This window comes from Micromys minutus (genome assembly GCF_963924665.1).
Source record: "Micromys minutus genome assembly, chromosome: 1".
NCBI lineage: Eukaryota > Metazoa > Chordata > Mammalia > Rodentia > Muridae > Micromys > Micromys minutus.
The window spans coordinates 98017133-98026026 of NC_137969.1; the positions used below are offsets into that span (position 1 = coordinate 98017133).

Consider the following 8894-nt stretch of genomic DNA (forward strand, 5'->3'; position numbering starts at 1 on the left):
ACTGTATATAAGTTCTATCTGGGGCTAGAGAAACCGCTCCGTGGTCCTGAGTTTAAATCCCAGCAACCACATGATGGCTCACAACCAACTGTAATGGGATCTGATGCCCTCTTCTGGTGTGTCTGAAGACAGCTAAAGTGCATATAACCATGAAATATATGAAGTATCAAGAAACACAAGAGGGACTGAGAAAAAGCATCTAATCCAGGCATTCTACAAATGAGGTATACCTCAAGACAGTAAAACTCCAAAATCAACATCCCTGGTCCTAATTCTTGAAAAAATATGCTTCTTTCTGAACTACCTTCTGTTCTCTGATTTGATAAGTGGAGTTCTCTATTTGTAACATTCTGCTCAAGCAGTAAGCACTTAAATTTTACCTCTTATCTCAGACTTCACTGGCTTAGGCTGCAGTGGAAGGAAACAGCAGATGTAGTTAGTGACATGCTTGCCGGGCAGTAGCTGGCAGAGAGCTGGAAGGCTTGTCCTCCCAGCAGGACTGCCCATAAATTCAAAGTTGCTCAGACCTACATAGTGAGTTCCAGGACAGCCAGAGCTACATAACAAGACCTAGTATCAGAAAACCCAAAACCGCTAGGAGGAGGAAAATCATTAGGTGGGGAGTTGAGGAGAGAAAGGTTAATGGCAAGTGTTGAAAGAGGTATTGTGTCAAACAAGATGACTAGGCTGGGCCTCACTGAGAAGGTAGCAAATGAACCAAAGGTTTAAGGAAACAAGTGGATGCTGTCCTAAGGGAACACAAAGCTCCTAAGGGGGAAGAGTCCACTCCAGGGAGTTCAGTGCTGCCTGGGAATACAGTGAACAGGGGAGAAAGCAAGAACTGAGATCAAAGAGGGAAGAGCCATAGAGCAGCCATGGGAGCAATAAGAGAGAGATTCAGGACTAAGATACTGTAGGGCAAATGTGGACTAACTCAGAGAGCTGAGGAGGCATCTCAAAAAACAAGACAAACCAACACTGGCTAGTGGGCTCAGAGCTGAAGTGAGAAGAGCAGGCGACTGACAGCAGGATGCTAGTGCTGTTGTGGTGAGAAGCAGACAGAGGGACAACAGGACTCCTGATGGAGAGATATGGGCTGTGAGAACAGGAGTCAATAATGACTCCAAAGTGTTACCCTGAGCAACTGGAAGATTGGGGTTTGTCACCAGTCAGCTTAGGAAGGCTGATAAGGAGTCTAAACAAAGATAAGGACTTTAATGGTATACACATTAAATGTATATAAAACGTTGCTAAGCTTCACAAGACTTCAATAGCATAACATAGTAGCATAGATTAGTAACTCAAAGTTTAGCACTTCCCTATCTTGACCAAAACAGAAACTACTCTCCAACACTCTTCCCCAGAGAGATAAACTTTGCTCAGACTTTTAAATTCCTAGAAATAGCATATCCCCCACTCTCTGCTCAAACTTGCCTTACTGCTCAACCCAAAATAAAAGGCAAGCAAAAAAAATTCCTCAAATTTTCCCAAAGCTTTCCAGTCAAAGCAAACTCTGACAATATTACCCCATGCAAATCAATGCTACACAATGACCCACAACTCACCTAAGCCAAACCTTTGTGGAAAAATTATAGCTAGGAGTTTTAAAGGAATAAATTTCCCAGAACCAAGTGTAAAAAATCAGATTAGCTAGATTTAGACAGAGGTAGCTCCTACATTTTTAAAGGTGTTCTAAGTTTGCTTTGGTTTTCCACAATCAAGTCTATTTACAAACAACTGATTCGTGAACATAAATGTTATGATAAAGACAGCATCTAAGGGTTAAATGTACACACAAGACAAGTTTCACAAGCACACAGCCCACGAGCCATGTCCTGAAACCCACTCTTTTATCAGCTGGGTTCTCAGACCCTTAAGTGATTCCATGCCTGTACTGGGGGTCAGGTGGGGTGTTCCTCCTGAGCCCCTGCACTAATGAGACTTCTTGATTCATTGTTGACCGAACGTCAGCATATTCCCCTCAGTACTCTCTCTTAGGTTTCTGATGCCAGTTGAGTTTCAACCTCAATTTTACAGACTTGAGTTCAGATGTTACACAAGGCATATGTCAAGTTGAACTGCTTTTGGTTTTCTTGATAGGTAACTGTGCTGTCAGGCTAGTCTTCAACCTGTGTCTCAAAGAATGTGTATCATCAGGGCACAAATGGGTTGGGAATGAAAGCATGTTACTGTTTTCATTTACCCTAATTTACCCTATCCAGTGTCCACCTGTAGGATGTGCTTCCAATGCAGAGGAAGGCCCGACTTCTATTTAAGGTTTTTTATGCACTTCCCTTTCCTACACTCCTTCAAGTGAATGAGTTTACAACTGTGAAGTAATGTTCATTGTGGAGCACAGCTTTCCTGTATTCTGCACATTCAGAGTTACTCACCAGCATGTACATTCAGATGTCAAATGAGGTTTAACAAAGCTTTTCTATAGTCCTTAAATGCACAGACATTTTGCACATGTATGAATTCCCTTATGAGAAGCAACATTATAATAACATTCCCCCCCCCAATTTTTTATAGGCATCTTGGGGTGGGAGAGACAGCTCAGGTTAAAGATGACTCAAGGTTGCTCTTGCCAAGGATTCCAACACCTGAATCAGATGGGTCACAATCACTTGAAACTCCTCCAGCTCCAGAAGATATGACAACCATCTTTGTCCTCCTCCACAGGCACCTATAATCATGTGCACACACATGCACACATACACACCATACATACACACACATACAAATATCATACATACATACATACAGAGAAAGAGAGAGAGAATATTAAAATTAAAAATTAAAAAATAATAGCCAGATATAGCCGTACATGCCTTTAATCCCAGCACTCAAGGCAGAGGCCAGGTGATCTCTGAGCTTGCAGCATAGTCTACACACTGAGTTCCACAGCCAGGGACACCATCTCAACAACAAAATAAAACCTTCCCACATTTTAATCAGGAATCCCAGATTAGGTAGCAAGTTTGGAATCAAAAAATTCAGAATCAAGTTACTCAAAGCTAGCTACCTGCAAATACACAACCAAGTTAACTTTCTAGGCTAGTGGATGAAGCTTTAAAAAGCTCTTACCCTTCTGGTTCTAAAAAACAGTAGCTAGCTACCAACAACCACACAGGACAGACACCCATCAGCACGACCTAAGAGATACTAAATCCTGGTATGATTATTTTAGAACATTTAGGCTGCACCTATGACTGCTGGCAGAAAAGCCCCACAGCTCCTCTAGATTCATAATCCAGCTCTTTACAGAACATCTGTAAAGGAAAAGAGGTCACAGTCACATGACCACTCATGATGTTTTCCTAGAGAAAGGCAAAAAAAAAAAAAAAAAAAAAAATCAAAACATCATTTTCCCCAATTCTGACTCCTAACTTCAAAAACATCAAGATGAGCTGGAGAGATAGTTCAGTGGTTGCTGCTCTTGCAGAGGATACAGGTTCAATTCCAAGTACTAACATTCTCTTCTGAACAACTTGGACACCAGGCATGCACATGCAGGTAAAATATTCATACACATAAACATTAAATTAAAAAAAAGAAAAAAACACCCAAAGTTCTGCAAAGTTCTCAAAGCCCTCTGGATGATGAACACGGGATCCTGACATTTCCCAAAGCAAAATCATGTTCATTCTTTGTGTCCACTTGTCTCTGTTTTATTTCCCACATCCAGATTTCTGTTTCCCAGTTTTTAACCCCTCTTTAAGCTTCAGCTGCCTCTTTAAGTCCTCTAATTAAGCAGGGCCTGATCTAGATGAACCAGCAACCCCCCCACCCCTCCACCCCCCCACCCCCCCGCACAGAGCCTACGAAATGCCCTGCCTTGCCCCAGAAAGAGACTGTGCTTGTACAGGCTTGCAGGCACACGGCCAGACACAGAGTTGGCCAGTCTACTTCACAGAGCTCTCCTTTCAATCACAACACAATCTCTGGAGCAGACAGCTAGCTGATGTCTACAGCATCCATTCCAGAGTCCCACAATGGCATTCTCCAGCATCTTGTGTGCGCCTCAGAGTATAAGTCCCCACTTAGAAGGAAACAGACAGACAGATCGTCTGGCTAGCTTTTCTGTCTTGGCCATCATTTAATTTGCACTCAACTCTGAACAGTGGAAGTAGTCAATGAGTTAACTAGACTCTCACCTAAGAGAACAAGAAGATGAAAATAAGGGCAGTTGACAGACTTAAGTATTTCTGCTTGTCCTTTCTTCCCAGGAACACATACCAGAACAACTAGACCTCAAGTTATGAGCCATCTAGGGAAAAAGGCAGACTCCAGTACTTTGGGAAGAACAAAATCCTCTGTGAAAGCACTTATCTTCTGAGACCAAAGTTAGATTTGCCATGTAGGCCTGAAGCACTCATTCTGAGAAGGCCTTGGTGTCTGCAGCTACTACTGCTTCTGTTACTTTCAGGGTAACAAGGCAGCAAATGGGAAATCAGAAAATAAAGCTACAGTTAAAAATCTCATAAAGATCAATATATTTTCAAATGTCTATGGAATATTAAACTAGAAATTACAGTTGCAATTCAGGCAAAGACAGTGGTCACAAAAGATTCAAGAACATAATCTGTTTACAAAAATGCACATTAATATTAATACCAGTGAAGTAAAATTATAGGTTCACATAAGAGAACTGTCCCAATATAAAACTCTCCTGTGCCCCAATTAATCTCAATAAAATTAAGACATAGTAAATAAAGGCAGAGAGAAAAACTACTGGAAATAACAAAACCTCTAACCTGGCTAGAAACAAGGTGTTGTATACATGTGTGGGCACATTCAAACATTTATTAAAGCTAGGCAAAGAACCCAGAACTAGCTGATTAATTTTGAAAAACCTTAATGTACTGTAATTACATCATCCTAAGTTGTGAAACAATAAAGACTTAAAATATGTGACCTATGGGATTTGGAAATTAGGCAGTAGCATATGCTGTTAGTCCCAGTACTAGGGAGACAGAGGCAGGTGGTTGAGGTCAGCCTAGTCTACAGAGTGAGTTCCTGGACATCCAGAGCTATATATATTGAGACCTTATCTTAAAAAAAAAAAAAAAAAAAGCAATAAAATATTGGGGAATTAGAGAATCTTAACAATCTAGTTTTTAACAATTCTTCTGAAAGACTTCTAAATGTTCTAGTCAGTAAACATACACATCATATTCAAGTTTTGGTTGGAGGTAAACATTGTATGGTAGTGACGATAAATAGATGACACCTGCTCTGGACATTCCAACTGCTAATATTCTAGTAAGTTCAGAAATGGAAAATCAAGGTGTAAAAAGGCACAGGTCAACTTCCAGGGGCTTGAAGAGAAAACCCTTCATCATCTTTCTGGTGAGAGACTCTTGAATCTCTGCACCATGGCTTCCTTAGATCCAACTTTCCCAGTTTTTCTCTAGAATATCACCTAGTAAAGGCTACTACTGTCCATCTCTGAAGGGAAAACTTGGCCAGTACCTGACCTCTTGGAGACATGATGACACACTATAGGATCTAAGGTGCCTTCAACACCTGTAGAAATACAATGTCCTTCATACAAAACACTGAGAGGTTAGAACACAGAACAAAAATAATGTAATGAGGAGACAGATAAGCAGAGGAATGAAGGCTTGAGATTAGCTCTGATGCGTTGCTCACTGCCAAACCAACATGCACATCTGGTAATAACAAACAGTGGTGAGTTATCAACAGGAGCTATCATGATCCACACTGCACAAGTCACTGGAAATTAAAACCTACCACTGAATAATATACATGTGGAAAGAATTTTATATTAAATTTCAATACATGTTACTAAGAAGTAAAACACTAATTTTACTGCCTAATCTTCAAAACATTGAAAAGAAATTTGTTCAACTGAGATACAAATCTGTTTTCAGTAGGGAAAACAAGCTGCCTCTAACACAAAGGGCAAGAGATCATCCCATGAAATCATCATGTTGGAAACCATCAGGCTGCCCAGGTATAATTACAGCTGCAGCCTGAAGTACATTCAGGTTCAGCCAGAAATGAAAGCCCAAGGAGGAGGGTCAGCAGAATTCACTTGTCTCTCTACCTTGCTAGAGACTGCAACTTTTAATAATACTCTCACCATGTTACATAACCAACAGCACACAACAACCTGATTCAAACCTCATTAGCCACAGTCAGTCACTGTTTCACACTACACTCAAAGGATAACTTTGCCAGAGGGAAAGAAAGGCAACAACACACCATCTACCCAGTTCTGTGATGCACAGCACAAAGAACTAGCTAAGCAGCTCCAGCTAGACTGTACAGAACAGACCAAACATTTTACTCTCCCCTAGGCTCGCTGCTTTCTTTCTTCTTTTAACTATACCATACCATACCATACCATACCATACCATATGGACACATGGAATACTCAATGTAAGTGTTTGGTGCAGTAGGGTGTACAGGTTCCAGCCAGCTAAAACAGCAACCCAACCAAAATAAATAACCTGAGGTGATGGTAAAGTTTGAAATCCTAGCATTTGGAGACAGAGGTAGGAGTTCAAAGGCATCCTGGACTACATAGTGAGTCTGAGGCCAGCCTGGGCTACCTGAGTACCTGACTGGGAAGGAAGAAAGGGAAGTCAGTTGAGAAGATTCATCTATGACCTACAGGAAGTGGCAAAATGATGATTGGCATGTGTGACAAAGACACAGCTGAAGTGCTAATAGCAGTTATCTACAAGGGTTGTGTGGGGAAGCGCAGAGGAAGGAGAGGTGCCATGAGGTCACCTAACAATCACACCCAAAATGAAATGTCTTTCGATCAAGGCCTCACTATGTAGCTCCCCACCCCACCAAGATGGCCTGGAACTCACACATATCTTCCTGCCGGGAATTAAAGGTGTGGGCCACCATACCTGGCTACAAAATTATTTTTCCTCTAAGCATAATACACACAAACTTTATATGGGTTAGAATTTGATAGACTGTTTCTTCTAAGTTGTTTTGGGAATCTTACAATTTTGGGGTTCATTTTATGGGGGAAAAGGGTAAAGGGAATGATGTGATTTCTTACTACTAACTTGTTCCCTGCAAAATCTGGAACATAACCTCGGATAGAGCAGTTCAGTGTCAAACTGTCCTGCTGCATGCAGGAACTGTTTCCATAAGACAGGCATTATGGGCTGGCATCTAGCAGAAACACTGAACTACTCTAAGCATTTCTACTGCGTTTTCAACTTTTACAGTAACTCTCACACACTAAGAAAATCCAAGCAACTCTCTCTCATACACTAAGAAAATCTAAGCACTCTTTGTTTAAAAAAGAAAAACAGCCAGACTTGATGATGGCTCACCCCTGTAATCCCAGCACTTGGAAGCTGAGGCAGGAGGAATGGCTGTAGTTCAAGGTCTGCGTAGTAAGACAACCCCCCCACCCCTGTCAGAAAGAAAAAAAATAGAATCACATGTACCCTTTTCTCTTAGCTTCTGTAAAAGCAACCAACAACTCCATTGATCACCCAGTCTCTGTTGCTAGGTACACTTGATAGTGCTAGGCAACAGTCATGAGGTGACAAACTCCACCAGACTTCAAAACTTTTTTCCACAGAAAGATAAACAAGATATACTTAGCACCACACCCATTTAAACGCAAAAGCAGCCAGGCCTACACCCCCCCCCCCCCAACTCCAGCTGCTCAGGAAACATTGTCTTTTTACAATCAAGATAAAGATCTAGCCTAGAGTGTCCGGCCATTCCCGGCTTCCAGGTTGGCCCGGACTCCTTTAACCGGTGCCATCACCACCGGAGTCCGGACGCGGGCTTCGGCTAGATGGCACACCTCCAAATACCTCGACCATCCTCGCCAGCTCCCCCTGCAACCGAAAAGTCCGGGCCACTGAGCATGCTCTGACCTAAGACGGGCCGCCACAGGGGAGTTCTCAAAGCTGGGGCTCCCGGCTCGCCGCAGCCAGCGGCACCCAGGAGAAAGGGCAGGGGGATAGGGAGGTGGGGTGGAGTGTGAACTTGGGCACGCATGCCCAAGTGGAGCCGCCACCGGGACGGGGCGAAGAGACAAAAGCTGCTTCGGTTCCTCACACAAAGTTGAGCGCGGCGCGCGAGCCTCTGCGACGTCCCCAGGGTGACGGGCGAGCGGTGGGGCGGCCGGGCGGGCGCAGGGGCGGGTCACCGCCGGCCGGAGTGTAATTCCCACCGATAAGCGCGGATCCTTATCTCGCAGACACAAAGCGGCGGGGCGCGCGCTCAGCCTAGGCCGTCTGCGCGGCTCCGCGGGCCCGGGGCGTCGGTGGCGCGCCGAGGTGGCAGCGGCCTCGTCCGCCTGGCGGGGCCTCCTCAGCACCCGGGCCTCCCGCGCCGCGCGGCGCCCCGTCCTGTCCCGTCAGGTCCCGCGGGGGTACTTGCTAGGCCTCTGCCCGCCCGTCGGCCGCTTCAGCGGCGCGTGTCCCTCCGCTCGGCCCCGAGCGCCCGCCCCGGGGTCCCTCACTCACCTCCCCGCCGCCCGGGCGCGCTCTCCTCACGCCGTCGCCGTGCTGTGCACGCGCCGCAACTTTATTAGCAGCTCGGCCGCGGGACAAGCGCTCGGCGCCCGCTCGCTGGGGACCCGGATGATGGTGTGTGTGTGGGGGGGGGTGGAGGGTGGAGGGCCGCGGCGGCCGGCGCATGCGCGTCGGGAGAGGCCGAGGCCTGACTTCTGCAGTCCACAGCGAGCCTGCGAGTGGCGCCTTACAGCAAAACAGTCACCTCGCTCTGGAGAGCCGGAGACCTTTTCTAGCCAATATAAAGCGTTAAAAAGTATCTTCAGCGACAACCTGGCCGTTTTCACGGACTTTTAATAGAAATCCTAATAGACGGAGACCTCTTGCTGTGCATCAGAAACTGGACAGCTTACTTGATGCAGCCAT

General features: G+C 44.9%; 1 protein-coding gene across 2 annotated transcripts in view; it reads right to left on the reverse strand.

Annotated features, from left to right (window-relative positions):
* The window catches only part of SMAD5 (SMAD family member 5), a 34787-nt gene extending 26190 nt beyond the window's left edge, over nucleotides 1–8597 (reverse strand). Inside the window, exon 1 of one of the 2 annotated variants that reach the window (XM_080920500.1) lies at nucleotides 8481–8597. The gene's annotated coding sequence lies outside the window, so the exon portion shown is untranslated. Of the gene's footprint in view, nucleotides 1–8070; nucleotides 8157–8480 lie in introns of those variants that run through there. The other variant, XM_080920501.1, reaches the window with a different exon arrangement.
* Nucleotides 8598–8894: the final 297 nt, after the last annotated feature.